The sequence below is a fragment of the Giraffa tippelskirchi genome, chromosome 6 (assembly GCF_054371585.1).
Source record: "Giraffa tippelskirchi isolate mGirTip1 chromosome 6, T2T-mGirTip1v1.2.pri, whole genome shotgun sequence".
NCBI lineage: Eukaryota > Metazoa > Chordata > Mammalia > Artiodactyla > Giraffidae > Giraffa > Giraffa tippelskirchi.
The window spans coordinates 66,300,404-66,316,900 of NC_137280.1; the positions used below are offsets into that span (position 1 = coordinate 66,300,404).

The 16,497-nt window shown below is 41.0% G+C and overlaps 1 protein-coding gene and 1 non-coding gene across 22 annotated transcripts in view; one reads left to right on the forward strand and one right to left on the reverse strand.

Moving 5' to 3' along the window:
- CYRIB (CYFIP related Rac1 interactor B) overlaps nt 1-16,497 on the reverse strand; it is a 147,824-nt gene that overhangs the window by 65,489 nt on the left and 65,838 nt on the right. The gene's annotated exons all lie outside the window — the stretch shown is intronic.
- Nucleotides 4,119-4,225, forward strand: LOC145511881 (U6 spliceosomal RNA). Its single transcript, XR_014058240.1, has one exon. It is a non-coding gene; the product is annotated as a U6 spliceosomal RNA (small nuclear RNA).

The window sequence follows — 16,497 nt, forward strand, 5'->3', positions numbered from 1 at the left end:
TAATGTGCCAGGTCAAGGGCTTCCAAATGAAAACTCAGAGAGTCACACGAGCACAGTGTGTAGGTCATGGAAGGCCAGCCCACAAACACTGCACCTCCACCCCCATGACTTCCGACTGATCCAGAGAGGGGTCCTTAAGGAATCACTCGTACTGGCAGCAGCAAGAGCGCAGTGCCAGTGTCCCAACCAGATGACCACCTGGGCTGGGCTTTCCTGGGCTCACCCTCCTTTCACTACTGCTCAGTTGTTTGAGGCTGCATTCCTAGTCTCTCTGCCAGTTTTGTGAGTTACTTGCAAGCCTCCCAATACATTCCTTTTCCATCCAAATTACCCTGTCAATTTCTGCAGGCTGCAACCAAAGATGCTTGAATGAATTATAAAGAATATTCTGGACTCAAATACAATGCTAACTATAACTTCCTTCCTAACTTAAAGCCATTCCTATAAATAAACAAATCTTAACTATGTTACAAATGGAACTCTGAGATGCAGACTATAAAGATATTATGAAATTAAAAGTGACATAAATCAGCTTTTTGAGACATTTAAGAGGTGCCAGTATTACTAAAAATAACCCTTTAAGTTTCAAAGTACAAAATTTAAATGCTAAAGTATAAGACCACCCAGAAAGAAGAGATGACAAAACACCAAGAACATTTTAAACTGTATCAATCAAATAAAAAACTAAAATAGCTTTCCAGAAAAAGAAAACACTGATGCATGTTTTGAGAAGATAGAACACTAGAATGATACTGATTTTTACAAAGTGTTTTCACTGGGGTAAGAAGCCTTCTTTTTGCTTTATGAAAACCAAACCATGGGCTTCCCTGGTGGTTCAGTAGTAAAGAATCCACCTGCCAATACAGGAGACATGGGTTCAACACCTGACCTGGGAAGATCCCACACACCGAGGAGCAACTAAGTTAGTGCACCGAAAGGAAAAAAGATCTCCAAGAACAGTAATGAAAAAAATTCTCCACCTGGGTCTACCTTTTCTCTAGATCCCTACTTCATATGCTTCCTCACTAAAAACTAACACATAAGTAAAACTACTTTTCACTGTTTCTGAAAACCTTTCACAATTCAACTCAAAATTGAATTTTTAGCTATATTAAAAGCTCACACTTCTTATTACATCCTTGATAATAGTATCCAGTAGTCATTTAAATCCTCTAATCCATTTGGTATTCTAAAGAAGTACATTCAGAGGAAGTAAAACATATGTGAAGGGGAGTAAGAACATTTAAAGCTATAGGAAACATCTGCTTCTCAGAGGAAAGAGCGCTAGTAATATTTGTGAGAACTTATGTGTACCATGCATTTTGTTATAGACCATAATCTCTTTGGAAAACACTAGAGAGCAGATGATGTTACCCCTTTTAGGAAAAGTAAATGATGGAAATTAACCTCAAAAACTGGTTTACTTACCTCATGTCAGTGCTAATAAGGCGTTGGTTTGGCTCAAGCTGAGATCTGTCTGGCCCTCAAGGCAGTGTTTTATCCACAACAAATGCCTCAATGGGCACATTCTTCTTATAAAAATTTGTTTTCACTGATATTTTTCTTATTAGAAAAACAACAGTAACCATTACCCAGAACAAGCAGAACCTGTGGGATGTAACCATAAAGCAACTGTCTGTTCACTGTTGTCCTTTAAAGTTATTCTTTGGTGATAGTTAGTGCCCCTGAATTTTTATTCAGGCAAGTCTATGACTTTGATCATTTTCAAGTTATAAAAACACCGAGCTTAGAAACTGATAGACTCTGTTTAGCACTGTATAATTGTCAAAATTTTTCATTCAAGGTTAGAGCTTCTCCTCTACGCCCGGCTCTGCCTAAGGCAGGCTGCTGTTTAGTCGCTAAGTCGAGTCTGACTCTTTGAGACCCCATATAGCCTGCCAAGCTCCTCTGTCTATGGGTTTCCCAAGGAAAGAATACTGGAGTGGGCTGCCATTTCCTGCTCCAAAAGCAGGTTAGCAGGCATTATTAGAGGGCTGCGCTTTACCCCTTACTTCCTTCCACCCAGTAACCCTGGGTGGGGCAATTAAGGGTCCCTGTAGGACATGGGTCCCTGTAGGACTCTCTTGGCTCACAAGTGCATAAAGCCAACCTGTGAGGAACTGCTTCCAGGGTCCTGGGACGCTCTCAGCCACTCCAGGCCTTTGAGATCTCTCACTGCATTCCCTTGATGGAGAACATGCATCTGCACTGGGCATCCAGTCATTTATTCCCTGCTCCATTCCACACCACTTTGTTTCAATGGGCTCTCTCTCACTAGTGGCCCTCATAGGATCCACAGGAAATCATGTAACCCTTGCCCCAAAGAACAAGAACCTACACAGGTCCTTTTCCTGTGCTGCCAGAGCAAACAGCCTCTCCTTCACCCAGGCATGAGACAGACAGACATCAACCTACTGTGTCCCCCAAACCGAAGCAATCGCTGAGTAAGCCCTCCAAGTCACTACCCGAACTCGGGGTGGGGGGAACACTGAGATGGGAAGGGGGGAGTCAGAAGAAACTCACATCAACTACTTGGTTCAAAAAGTCTTCCAATTTCCAACTTCCTGAATCTTTATATACCAACAGATGGGATAGGTGTTAGAAGTCACAAGATCCATTTTCTGGCTCTTTCTTTTGCAGGACCTGCATTGTGTTCTTACAACTCATTTCAGAAATTTGCATCTACTGACTTAGAGCTAAATTCAGAACAAAAGAGTTTCATTTTAACATCTTATTACACAATATATTTAATATTTTTTTTCTAAAATTTCCACCAAAAGCAGGAAGAAAAATCTCTAATTCCCCCAGTTAGTCACTGCTAACTGGTTTTCATTCTGTAGAGTCTACTTGTCATCTGAAAATTTCTTATTTCAAGTTTTAACTTTTAAAAATCATGAAAAAAAAAGCACTCATTTATATAATTTCATCGAGCGATCCAGTTTCCCACATAACCTAAGCATGACATTCTCAGACGAGATTGGGCACATTCAGGGTGATATGGCCATAGATTAAGTATGACATTTTCAAACACCAAATTTCCACTGAACCAATCAACGTGCGGGGTGGCTTTCTGAAACTTGTCTATGTCACTCTCCAAAGTCAAAACCTCTATAATGGCTCCCTATGGCCAAAATTAAACTTTAATCTTTTTAAATGAAGCATAATCTGTATGGTCTCCTACATCTGTAACACCTCTAAATGTGACTTTAAACCATGTATTCATCATAGAAAATCATGCTGCAAGAAAAATGTCAATGTCAGAGCAGTTTCTGATCATGGAAGTGGACCTACACTCAGAAGAATCTGGTCAGCTCCACGATGGCTGCTGAAAGTAGTGAAGGACCCAGCTTCATCAAGTCTACGAGGCTGAAATCACCAAGGACAAAAGCGCAAATATGCTACTCCTTTATAACTCAGTAAAAGCCAAGCTTGCAGCCCCAGATCAGCCCCTACATGACTGTAAATGCAACTATCACTGCACATACATGTGTAATTTATTGGCTCCACACTCACTGTCACAACTGCCAAAAAGTTTACCTAATACTTCACAGGAGATTTCTGCAAACTAAATGTATTTAAAACTGGATCTGGGGATTAATTTTTCAAAGTTTCACACATAATTTGCCATCCATTCACAGAGCACACACTTAAAATTTTGAAGGCCATCTTTCGGCAGATGAGTGAGAAATATGTTCCATTTAACATGTGACCAAGAAAACAACACTCATAGTTCTCGGCCCAAAGCATCTTCACTCTTCTCAGAAGTTTATGTCAGTAAAAACGTACAGAATTTAAAAAGCGCCTGAAGAAAGAAAAATAATCATTTCTCTCCTGAAGTTGACAATAGAGGCATTCACTCAAAATGTACACAAGAACAAGGAGTGTGGGCAAATACTGACATGTCTCTCTGTATAATTGCAGAGGGTGTGTCTGCACTCATACAACATGCATATATGTGCAGAGGTGTCTGGAAACATGTTCACCAAAACACTGACCACTTAGATGGTGATTTCTACTTTCTTCTTTTACTTTTCTATATAATTTCAATATTTAAGAGTATATTTTTTTTTACAAGAAAAGAAGAATGCTATATTATTATGGTATGAAAAGCTGCAGTAGTGCTCGCTTCGGCAGCACATATACTAAAATTGGAACGATACAGAGAAGATTAGCATGGCCCCTGCGCAAGGATGACACGCAAATTCGTGAAGCGTTCCATATTTTTTTAAAAAAAAAAAGAAAAAAAAAAAAAAGAAAAGCTGCAGTAATCAAAATATGTGGTACTGGCAGAAGGAGAGACATGCAGACCAATGAAACAGAAATGAGAGTCCAGAAATAAAGCCATGTATCTATGGTCAGTTAATTAACAATAACGCCAAGGCAATTCAACAGGGGGAAAGGACAGTCTCATTAACAAATAGTGCTGAGACAACTGGAGAGTGATATACAAAAAGATGAATTTAGACATTTTCCTCACACTATACACAAAAGTTAATTTAAAATGGATCAAAGACCTAAATGTAAGAGCTAAAACTATAAAAAAACTTTTATAAGAAAACAGAGGAGTAAATCTCATGACCCTGGATTGGGCAAAGATTTCTTGGGCGCAGCATCAAAAACACAAATCTATAAAGAAAAGAGAAACTGACTCTGTTAAAACTCATAAACCTCGCAACTCAAAAGAGACAATGAAAAAAATAAAAAGACAATTTTTCTTTGTCTTTTTGTCCCATCGACTGGGAGAAAATACTTACAAATCATGTATCCAGTGAAGAACTTGCATCCAGACTATGTAAAGAACCCTTACAACTCAGACAACCCAATTAAAAAATGGGCAAAAGATCTGATAAACATCTCGCATAAATGATAGAAAAATGGCTTTAAAAGATGTTCAACATTAGTCATTAGGGAAATGGAAATCCAAACCACTGTAAAGTATCACTTCACACCAACTAATAAAATTGTCATAATCCAAAAAGACAATGAAAAGTGCTGGGAGGATCTGGAGAAACTGAAACTCTCATACGGTAGTCTAGATAGAAAGTTTCAAAACAAAAAAAATTAAACACAAATTTACCATGAGCCAGCAATTCCATTCCTAGGCATCTACCCAAAAGACGTGAAAACATAGTCACACAGATGTTCATAGCAGCATTCTTCACAGTGACCAACAAGTAGAAACAATCCAAATGTCCATCAACTTGTAAATGGATAAAAAAAAATGTAGTGTATCCATATAATGGAATACTACACAGCAAGAAAAAGGAAATTATTGGTGTATGCAGATGACACTTGAATAACGTGAGTGTGAACTGCACAGATCCACTTACATGTGGATTTTTTACTAATAAATATGCAATACGGTAAGTACTACACAATGAGGTTGGCTGAACCTAACAATGCAGAACTGAAGATACCGAGGGCAGACTGTAAAGTTGCAGATTCTCGATCGTACAGAGGGTCAGCTACATAGTTCAAAAGTTAGCTGAACTCAAAAACACGAACAAACTTCAAAAGCATTATGTTAAGTGAAGAAAGTCAGACACACAAAAAAGCATGCATTGTATGGTTTCACTTATAAGAAATGTCCAGAAGAGGAAAATCTATAGAGATAAAAAGTAAGTACAGAAGTCCCCTCTTATCCAAGGGGAAGATGCTCCAAGACTCCCAAGAGAGGTCTGAAACCTCAAATAGTACTAAAACCTACATACACCCATGTTTTTTCCTATATACACATACCTATGATAAAGTTTAATTTATAGATCAGGCACAGTAAGAGATTAACAATAACAATTAATAATAAAACAAACATAACGACTTACTGTAATAAAAGTTATGTGAATGTTGTCTCTCTCAAAGTATCTTATTGTATAAATTTAACCCTTTTTCCATCTTCCCTAAGAACTTATACACCATGGCCATAACTTTTGCAGTTTGAGGTGTGACAGCAAAACAGCATAAACTTCTTTTTCCTTCTTCACAATTTCACAGATTTGTTCTTACCTTAGATACCAGACCATCTGACCTGTCTCTTGAGAAACCTGTATGCAGGTCAGGAAGCAACAGTTAGAACTGGACATGGAACAACAGACTGGTTCCAAATAGGGAAAGGAGTACGTCAAGGCTGTATATTGTCACCCTGCTTATTTAACTTATATGCAGAGTACATCATGAGAAATGCTGGGCTGGAAGAAACACAAGCTGGAATCAAGATGCCGGGGGAAATATCAATAACCTCAGATATGCAGATGACACCACCCTTATGGCAGAAAGTGAAGAACTAAAGAGCCTCTTGATGAAAGTGAAAGAGGAGAGTAAAAAGTTGGCTTAAAGCTCAATATTCAGAAAACTAAGATTATGGCATCTGGTCCCATCACTCATGGGAAATAGATGGGGAAACGGTGCAAACAGTGTCAGACTTTATTTTTGGGGGCTCCAAAATCACTGCAGATGGTGATTGCAGCCATGAAATTAAAAGACGCTTACTCTTTGGAAAGAAGGTTATGACCAACCTGGATAGCATATTTAAAAGCAGAGACATTACTCTGCCAACAAAGGTCCGTCTAGTCAAGGCTATGGTTTTTCCAGTAGTCATGTATGGATGTGAGAGATGGACGGTGAAGAAAGCTGAGTGCCAAAGAATTGATTCTTTCTGAACTGTGGTGTTGGAGAAGACTCTTGAGAGTCCCTTGGACTGCAAGGAGATCCACCCAGTTCATCCTAAAGGAGATCAGTCCTGAGTGTTCATTTGGAAGGACTAATGTTGAAGCTGAAACTCCAATACTTTGGCCACCTCATGCGAAGAGTTGACTCATTGGAAAAGACCCTAATGCTGGGAAGGATTGGGGGCAGCAGGAGAAGGGGACGACAGAGGATGAGATGGTTGGATGGCATCACCGACTCGATGGACATGGGTTTGGGTAGACTCCGGGAGTTGGTGATGGACAGGGAGGCCTGGCGTGCTGCGATTCATGGGGTCGCAAAGAGTCGGACACGACTGAGCGACTGAACTGAACTGAACTAGATCTTAGCAACCTCAGAAGACGAGTTTTTTTTTTTTTCTGATTAAGTCAAGAACTTTCACCAAATAGTTCCAAGCAGTCTTTTCCAGTATCCTCAACTAACTCATGACAAGGTTACTTAAGAGTTCCCATTTTACAGAAGATGAGGGAAAAGTGTATATAAAGATTAGGCACAATGAATTAGTTAAGAAGTCCTGATGTACAAAAAATGTGACCTTGCTACAAGGCGGGGAGAACAAGTGCCTGGGACAGACTGCCTTAGGGCACCTGTTTAACCTGTATTTTATAACTTGAGGACAGCTTCCTGTAATATCATAAACCAGGCACACTTTTTGGAAAACTGTTTTTCCATCTCTCACTTGTGAGGCCCAAATAAGATCTTAGAAGGGGTCTGAGAGACCAGAGGCTGTAAAATGACTTCACAAAAAGCTTTGCTTGTATATCTAAACTAGGAAGAAATTTTGAAGTGCTTAAATATTTTTAAAAATTATTTAAATGCATAAGGTGTCTACCTACCCAAGCTAGGCAAATTGAGAATGGTTTACAAGCTGAATTTAATTTTAATAAAACGAAGATACACTATCATTTTATAAAAGTTGCTTGTAAAGAAAGAACGCTGAAAAGCAGCTAAAATGAAGTTCTTAAAAAACACACATTAAATATGCTAATAGACTACTAAGAAGGGATCAGGGACACATACCAAAGACAGAGCACTGGCCAGTTGTCACCATGACACACACTGTAATGGAACTTAGGCACACCCATTTCAGAGGGTTGCCAACCCAGGCTACATATTTTGACTATTGCTTCAACATACGGTTCTATAAATAAAAAGAAGAAGCTTTAGTTTAACTATATTCACATTTTAATATAGGAAGTCCCACTTATCTATTTCCAAAACGCTTCAGCCTCTCAGTTTTAGGCATCAATCTACTTTCACCCAGTAGCAACTCAGAACTAGCACCAACATACCTAGCAGATTATTTTACATTTCCAAGTCTAAATTCATGTACACTTTAAGGCAAATGAACAGAATGCCATGAAGCTGATTTCTCTGTACTTTCAAAAACAGCTTGGCGAATACACTTACTTAATATCAGAACACATTAAATATTTAAGTCAGAAGAAGTTCAAACGTAACAATCTTCAACAAGGAAAGTCAGCTCTCAATACTCCACAAGAATGCTTGTTCACAGAAAATAACTGAAAAGCGCGCTTTAGAAAACGCAAGTTGATAAAACGGAGCCCTACCACTTAACAACAACACAAATAGAAAACTGCAAGTTTAAGCCTCTCTCCAACTAACTGCCCTAGCCTCTCACTCTCCTATACCTACATTATCTCAAAATCTAAAGAAAAGGAAGCCTCACTTAAAAACACTGTGTTTGCGACCCAAGCTGGCAGAGAGTAAGAACATAATTACAGGCTGTACTTCAAGCCAAACTTCAACTTTTTCTAGCTGTGTGTTCTTAAGCAATCTTATCTACCTCTCGGATCCTCAGTTTCTTCATCCGTGATAGTGAAGATCACCTACGACTCACGGTTTTGGGGGAAGTTTTTTAAATTAAGTTTAATAATATTTGGGCTTCCCTTGTGGCTCAGCTGGTAAAGAATCCGTCTGCAGTGCAGGAGACCTGGGTTCGATCCCTGGGTTGGGAAGATCCCCTGGAGAAGGGAAAGGCTACCCACTCCAGTAGCCTGGCCTGGAGAATTCCATGGACTATACAGTCCTTGGGGTCACAAACAGTGGGACACGACTGAGCAACTTACACTTAATAATATTTGTGACTGTGTGTGCAAGTTGCTCAGTCGTATCCGACTCTTTGCGATCCCATGGACTATACAGTCCATGGAATTCTCCAGGCCAGGATACTGGAGTGGGTAGCCTTTCCCTTCTCCAGGGGATCTTTCCAACCCAGAGATTGAACCCAGGTCTCCCGCATTGCGGGCAGATTCTTTGGGCTCCAAATATTTTGTGAAGCTGTTAGCAAACATTCTGTCACACCAGAAGGACGAAACAAGTGCAAAAAATAACATCAATGCTAGTGATACCACTTTGTCTAACCCTATCAGTGATGGAAATGATCAGAATTTGTCACACATAGGATATTCCAGGTGTGGAAGTAGCATATACAGTTGGAGGTGTAGGGGAGGTTTCACCTTTCAAAAAATCAGACACATTAACAAAAACAAACAAAAAATAAATACACCACCCTTACGGCAGAAAGCAAAGAAGAACTAAAGCGCCTCTTGATGAAAGTGAAAAAGGAGAGTGAAAAAGTTGGCTTACAACTCAACATTCAAAAAACTAAGATCATGGCATCCCATCACTTCATGGCAAATAGATGGGGAAACAATGGAAACAGTGACAGACTTTATTTTCTCGGGCTCCAAAATCACTGCAGATGGTGACTGCAGCCATGAAATTAAAAGACCTTACTCCTCGAAAAAAAAGCTATGACCAACCTAGACAGCATATTAAAAAGCAAAGTTATTACTTTGCCGACAAAGGCCTATCCAGTCACAGCTATGGTTTTTCCAGTAGTCATGTATGGATGGGGGAAGGCAATGGCAACCCACCCCAGTACTCTTGCCTGGAAGATCCCATGGACGGAGGAGCCTGGTAGGCTGCAGACCACGGGGTCGCTAGGACTCGGACACAACTGAGCGACTTCACTTTCACTTTTCTGCACTGGAGAAGGAAATGGCAACCCACTCCAGCATTTTTGCCTGGAGAATCCCAGGGATAGGGGAGCCTGGTGGGCTGCCGTGTGTGGAGTCGCACAGAGTCGGACACGACTGAAGCGACTTAGCAGTAGCAGCACCATGTATGGATGTGAGAGTTGAGCCATAAAGAAAGCTGAGCCCCGAAGAATTATTGCTTTTGAACTGTAGTGTTGGAGAAGACTCCTGAGAGTCCCTTGGACTGCAAGAATATCCAACCAGTCAATCCTAAAGGAAATCAATCCTGAATATTCATTGGAATGACTGATGCTGAAGCTGAAACTCCAATACTTTGGCCACTTGATGCAAAGAACTGGCTCATTGGAAAAGATACTGATGCTGGGAAAGACTGAAGGCAGGAGGAGAAGAGGACAACAGAGAATGAGATGGCTGGACGGCATCACTGACTTGATGGACCTGAGTGTGAGGAAGCTCCGGGAGTTGGTGATGGACATGGAAGCCTGGTGTGCAGCAGTCCATGGGGTCGCAAAGAGTCAGCAACGACTGAGTGACTGAACTGAACTGTAATACAGTTTGATATAAACAAAAGCAAAGTAACCCCACTCCTTGCATCAATCCACAACAGTTTTCTCACATTTCACTTTAACGTTCCTGAAATTTTTAAAGATCACAAGTAATTTTTTTCCCCAAATCAAAAAGTATCTGAACATGTCACACACTACTTTTTAAGTGAATGTTATTAGTTAGCAACTCACCTTGGGGAAAATTAATCCCCAAATTCACGAAAGTCATTGCATAGAGGTTTGCCCTCAAAAACAGGTCAAGCAAATGAACACCAACAAATACACATACTGTGTTCTTACCACATGTCAGCTACCTCTCTAAAGTCAGATTTACTGAAATACAATTTACATATGTTGGGAAACAATTTTTTATAGGTCTGTGTTTTTAACGTGCTGCAAGCAGAGGTACTGACTGTCTTTTTGCTCTGTACTATATTTTCAAGGACATCTGTGGAGCAAACAGCCTTGAGAGATAAAGAGAGTGACTCCCTCTAGAGCAAAGGACAGACATGCTTACTGCTCATTACAAAAGATTTGGGTTCCTTCAATGAAGGGCTTCTCTCCAATAACATGAACCACTAAGGGTACCTGAGGGTCAGGAAATTACACTATTACAAATACCGATACTCTGGCTACTGCTATTAATATTACTGAGAGGAATCAACTATCCTTCAGCTCTTACACAGGAGACTCCTGTCTTCTACCAGCATTGTTGAAAATGTGGCAGGGAAACTTACTAGATGTAAGCAGGATAAGATCTCAGGTCGTCATGGTTCTGGACAGTTTTGGCAACATGAATGGGATACTGACAGAGCCAGGACTCAAAGAGAGAGGATAAAGGTCCCTGAGGGCAGAGTTCTGGGAAATGAGAAGACACACTAGAATCTCAGAGTGATTCTAGTGGTGGGTGGAGAGAAGACAGGAATAAGAATCCACTGTCCTGTTCATGAGAGGAGTTGAACTCATGTTTAGAAACTGAGCAGTGAGAAGGGAGATCGAAATCGGGCACTGAAATGATGACTTGGTTGTTACTCATTCTTCCCTGGGCTGGCAGAGGAAGGGATGTGTCATGACAATGCGCAAACAAGTCCTGTGTCTCCAGGTGAATAGCTGTGACTGCTGAGCCAGAGTCCCCAAAGCTAAAATAGATTGTCTTGTAATAGACTGTAATAGCTAAAATAGACTGCCTAAGTAACGACTACCTTGCTGAAAATAAAGAGCTTTGGATGATGGACCGAAAAGAAGTTCCTCTGGCTGAATTACAAGGGAATGACCAGAAGTGAATGCAAAGCCTTGACTACTGGTACAGAGTTGCTCTCTGCTACATGCCCCCTTCTCATGATGTACTCTGCATATAAGTTAAATAAGTAGGGTGACAATATACAGCCTTGACTTACTCCTTTTCCTATCTGGAACCAGTCTGTTGTTCCATGTCCAGTTCTAACTGTTGCTTCCTGACCTGCATACAGGTTTCTCAAGAGACAGGTCAGATGGTCTGGTATTCCCACCTCTTTCAGAATTTTTCACAGTTTATTGTGATCCACACAGTCAAAGGCTTTGGCATAGTCAATAAAGCAGAAATAGATGTTTTTCTGGAACTCTCTTGCTTTTTCGATGATCCAGCGGATATTGGCAATTTGATTTCTGGTTCCTCTGCCTTTTCCAAAACCAGCTTGAGCATTTGGAAGTTCACGGTTCACATATTGTTGAAGCCTGGCTTGGAGAAAACCACACATACCCCTCAAAAGCTGGCCAGGAAACTTTAGAGAAGGACTCAAGTTTTATGGCTCCCTTGGATACAGACACCCATGGGGTCACTCTCTGATCTCGTCACACACCCAGATTCAGCGAGTAGGGTCAGTTCAGTTCAGTCGCTCAGTCATGTCCGGCTCTTTGCGACCCCATAAATCACAGCACGCCAGGCCTCTCTGTCCATCACCAACTCCTGAAGTCTACCCAAACCCATGTCCATCGAGTCGGTGATGCCATCCAACCATCTCATCCTCTGTCGTCCCCTTCTCCTCCTGCCCCCAATCCTACCCAGCATTAGGGTCTTTTCCAATGAGTCAACTCTTCGCATGAGGTGGCCAAGTATTGGAGTTTCAGCTTCAATATCAGTCCTTCCAATGAACACCCAGGATTGATCTCCTTTAGGATGGATTGGATCTCCTTGCAGTCCAAGGGACTCTCAAGAGTCTTCTCCAACACCACAGTTCAAAAGCATCAATTCTGCAGCGCTCAGCTTTCTTCACCGTCCAACTCTCACATCCATACATGACCACTGGAAAAACTATAGCCTTGACTAGACGGACTTTTGTTGGCAAAGTAATGTATCTGCTTTTAAATATGCTATCCAGGTTGGTCATAACCTTCCTTCCAAGGAGTAAGCGTCTTTTAATTTCATGGCTGCAGTCACCATCAGCATTTTGGAGCCCCCAAAAATAAAGTCTGACAACTGTTTGCACTGTTTCCCCATCTATTTCCCATGAAGTGATGGGACCAGATGCCATGATCTTAGTTTTCTGAACGTTGAGCTTTAAGCCAACTTTTTCACTCTCCTCCTTCACCTGCATCAAGAGGCTCTTTAGTTCTTCTTCACTTTCTGCCATAAGGGTGGCGTCATCTGCATATCTGAGGTTATTGATATTTCTCCCAGCAGTCTTGATTCCGGCTTGTGTTTCTTCCAGCCCAGCGTTTCTCATGATGCACTCTGCATAGAAGTTAAATAAGCAGGGTGACAATATACAGCCTTGACGTACTCCTTTTCCTATCTGGAACCAGTCTGTTGTTCCATGTCCAGTTCTAACTGTTGCTTCCTGACCTGCATACAGGTTTCTCAAGAGTAGGGTGTGGGCAGCATTTACAGTAGGGAAGGAAATGAGTGACTTATGGCTGAGGCTCTCTGGGACAATTCAAAGTCCTTGTGTTGTTGCCTCTACATCCATCCTACGGTACAGTATGAACTTCCCCATCCTGTAAGTCCCAGAGGGGACTCTCCCAATCAGGAAGAGTTGCATGCAGGAAAATGCTAGTACCTTTGGGGCTCCACAGCCCTAAGAACCATTTCTGGTGACAAGTCTCTGTAACTCATGATTTTACTGACTGGAGCCTCTGATTAAGGTGCCACCTGGAGGTGCCCCCGGGGGGATGGACTCTTCAGCCTCCCTGACACAGCTATCAGGCCCACTGCTTTTGTTAAGCTGCAGAAACTGAAAGCCTGACTCAGGGAGGCTTCATGAGTTCCAGTCTGATGCTTCTACTTTGGGGTTGGTCAGCTCATACTCAATGACTAACAAGATGGGGAGTCAACTGAAAATGTGTATTTGAGAATATATCTGGATTGCCTTAGCTCCACAACATCTCAACTTTACATGAAAAAGAGGTGGAGAGCCCTCTGGGGAAACTCATCCTCTACTTTACCACTGGACACAAAGTTATGGGCTCAGTAGAGCCCACATCCATAAACCCTGTATTGCCAGACCATCCATTGTCAGTACTTGAGCACTGATCACTATCAATTCTTTCATGGACTTTAGCAAAAGCCTCTGAACTCGCTTGACTGTATGCAGTCTTACTTTACCTTCAATCCATTCTCCAAAAGCTTTGAGAACAACCTTTTGAAAAGATAAATGAGTATTTCTCTCCCCCTTTAAAGTCCTATAATGGCTTTCCGTGGCCTTCGGTCCAAACTGCCCTGAACCTGTTAACATGACTCAGCCAGCCAGCCTCACAGCGCACTTCCTGTCCACCTCTTTCCCACATCTTCATACCCTGCAGTACTGCCATACAGAACCAGTAACTGTTTCTAAGATGTACAGGATTTTTCTCATCTCCAGGCTTTGGCCTCTCCTTCCTATGTCCATGCGTTTCTCCTTTTGCCAGACTGACTAATGGTCCACTCTTCAGATCTCAGTTTAGATGGCATTACAAGATGGATGTTTATCCTGGCTCATAAGATTAGGTACCTACTAAATTCATACTGTCTGTTCTCCTCCATCTTTGCTTCTACAGTTAAAAAGGGACCACTAATATTTTATTCACTGTTGTGTAACCCTGCTTATGTGCTCAATAACTATTTGAGTAATCAACAGCAATCATATACCACATATTGTGCCAGGTGTCAAAGAAATACATCAAAACAAAAAAAATTTTAATGGTCATTCAACTTAAAAATGCATCACTTCAATAAAATTACATTCTTTCTCCCCTATTATGCTGCACTGAAATAAATACAAAAATCTCACAACAGGGTTGGGAGGCATGTAGCGAAGATAGTATTATTCATATCTTACAGATAACCTGAGAATATTAACACTATCAGGAAAGAGCAAATCAGGACTTAAATGAAATGTTTTTGTCCATACATACTAAAATTTTACACGGAGATTACCAATAAGAGCACAAATCAAGAACTCCCTGGCGTCCAGTGGTTAGGACTACAGGCTTTCACTGCTGATGGCCTGGGTCTGATTCCCGATTGGGGAACTCAGATCCCACAAGCCCTGTGGTGTAGCCAAAAAAAAAGAGCACAAGTCAACAAACTACAAAAGTCCACTTCAAGATGTAGCCAATCTCCGTTCTCATTTAAATTAGTGCCTTTAATTCTCCATTATCCACATTAAGAACAGAAAAATGGCATAAATAATTCCAAATATAGAAATACAGGAAGCATTACTATAAACAAAGCTAGTGGAGGTGATGGAATTCCAGCTGAGCTATTTCAAATTCTAAAAGATATGCTATTAAAGGGCTGCACTAAATATGCCAGCAAATTTGGAAAACTCAGCAGTGGCCACAGGACTGAAAAAGGTCAGTTTACATTCCAATCCCAAAGAAGGGCAATGGCAAAGAAGATGTTCAAGCTACCATACAATTGTGCTCATCTCACACTGCTAGCAAGGCAATGCTCAAAACCCTCCAAGTTAGGCTTTAGCAGTACATGAACCAAGAACTTCCAAATGTTCAAGCTGGATTTAGAAAAGGCAAAGAAACCAGAGATCAAATTGCCAACATTCACTGGATCACAGAAAAAGCAAGAGAGCTCCAGAAAAACATCTACTTCTGCTTCACTAACTATGCTAAAGCCTTTGACTGTGTGTATCACAACAAACTGTGGAAAATTCTTATAGAGATGGGAATACCAGACCACCTTACCTGTCTCCTGAGAAACCTGTATGCAGGTCAAGAAGTAATAGTTAGAACCAGACATGGAACAACGGACTGGTTCCAAACTGGGAAAGGAGTATGTCAAGGCTATATACTGTCACCCTGCTTATTTAACTTATATGCAGAGTACATCACATGAAATGCTGGGCTGGATGAATCACAAGCTGGAATCAAGATTGCAGAGAAAATATCAATCATCTCAGATATGCAGATGATACCATTCTAATGATAGAAAGCAAAGAGGAACTAAAGAGCCTCTTGATAAGGGTGAAAGAGAAGAGTGAAAAAGCTGGGTTAAAACTCAACATTCAAAAAAACTAAGATCATGGCATCACTTTATGACAAACAGAAGGGGGAAAAGTGCAAACAGTGACAGATATTTTATTTTTCTGGGCTCCGAAATCACTGCAGATAGTAACTGCAGGCATGAAATTAAAGACACTTGCTCTTTGGAAGGAAAACTATGACAAATCTAGACAGCATATTAAAAAGCAGAGATATCACTTTGCCAACAAAGGTCCATACAGTCAAAGTTACGTTTTTTCCAGTAGTCATTGCACGGATATGAGAGATGCACCATAAAGTGCCGGAGAATTGATGCTTTGGAATTGTGGTGCTGGAGAAGACTCTTGAGAGTCCCTTGGAAAGCAAGGAGATCAAATCAGTCAATCCTAAAGGAAATTAACCATGAATATTCACTGGAATGACTGAAGCTTAATAGGGTTAGGGTTAATTTACTGGAAGCTCCAATACATTGGCCACCTGACGCGAACAGCCGATTCACTGAAAAAGACCCTGATGTTGGGAAAGACTGAGTCCAGGGGGTGAAGGGGACAGCAGAGGATGAGATGGTTGAATGGTATCACCGACCCAATGGACACAACTCTAAGCAAACTCCAGGAGATAGTGAAGGACAGGGAAGCCTGGCGAGCTGCAGTCCAAGTGGTCACAAAGAGTAAGACACAACTCAGCAACTGAACAACAACAACAATCCCAAGTAATAATATCTGGGAATATGAAATATTTTTTTCTGGTGTTTCTGAAACTGACCTCAGTATTTA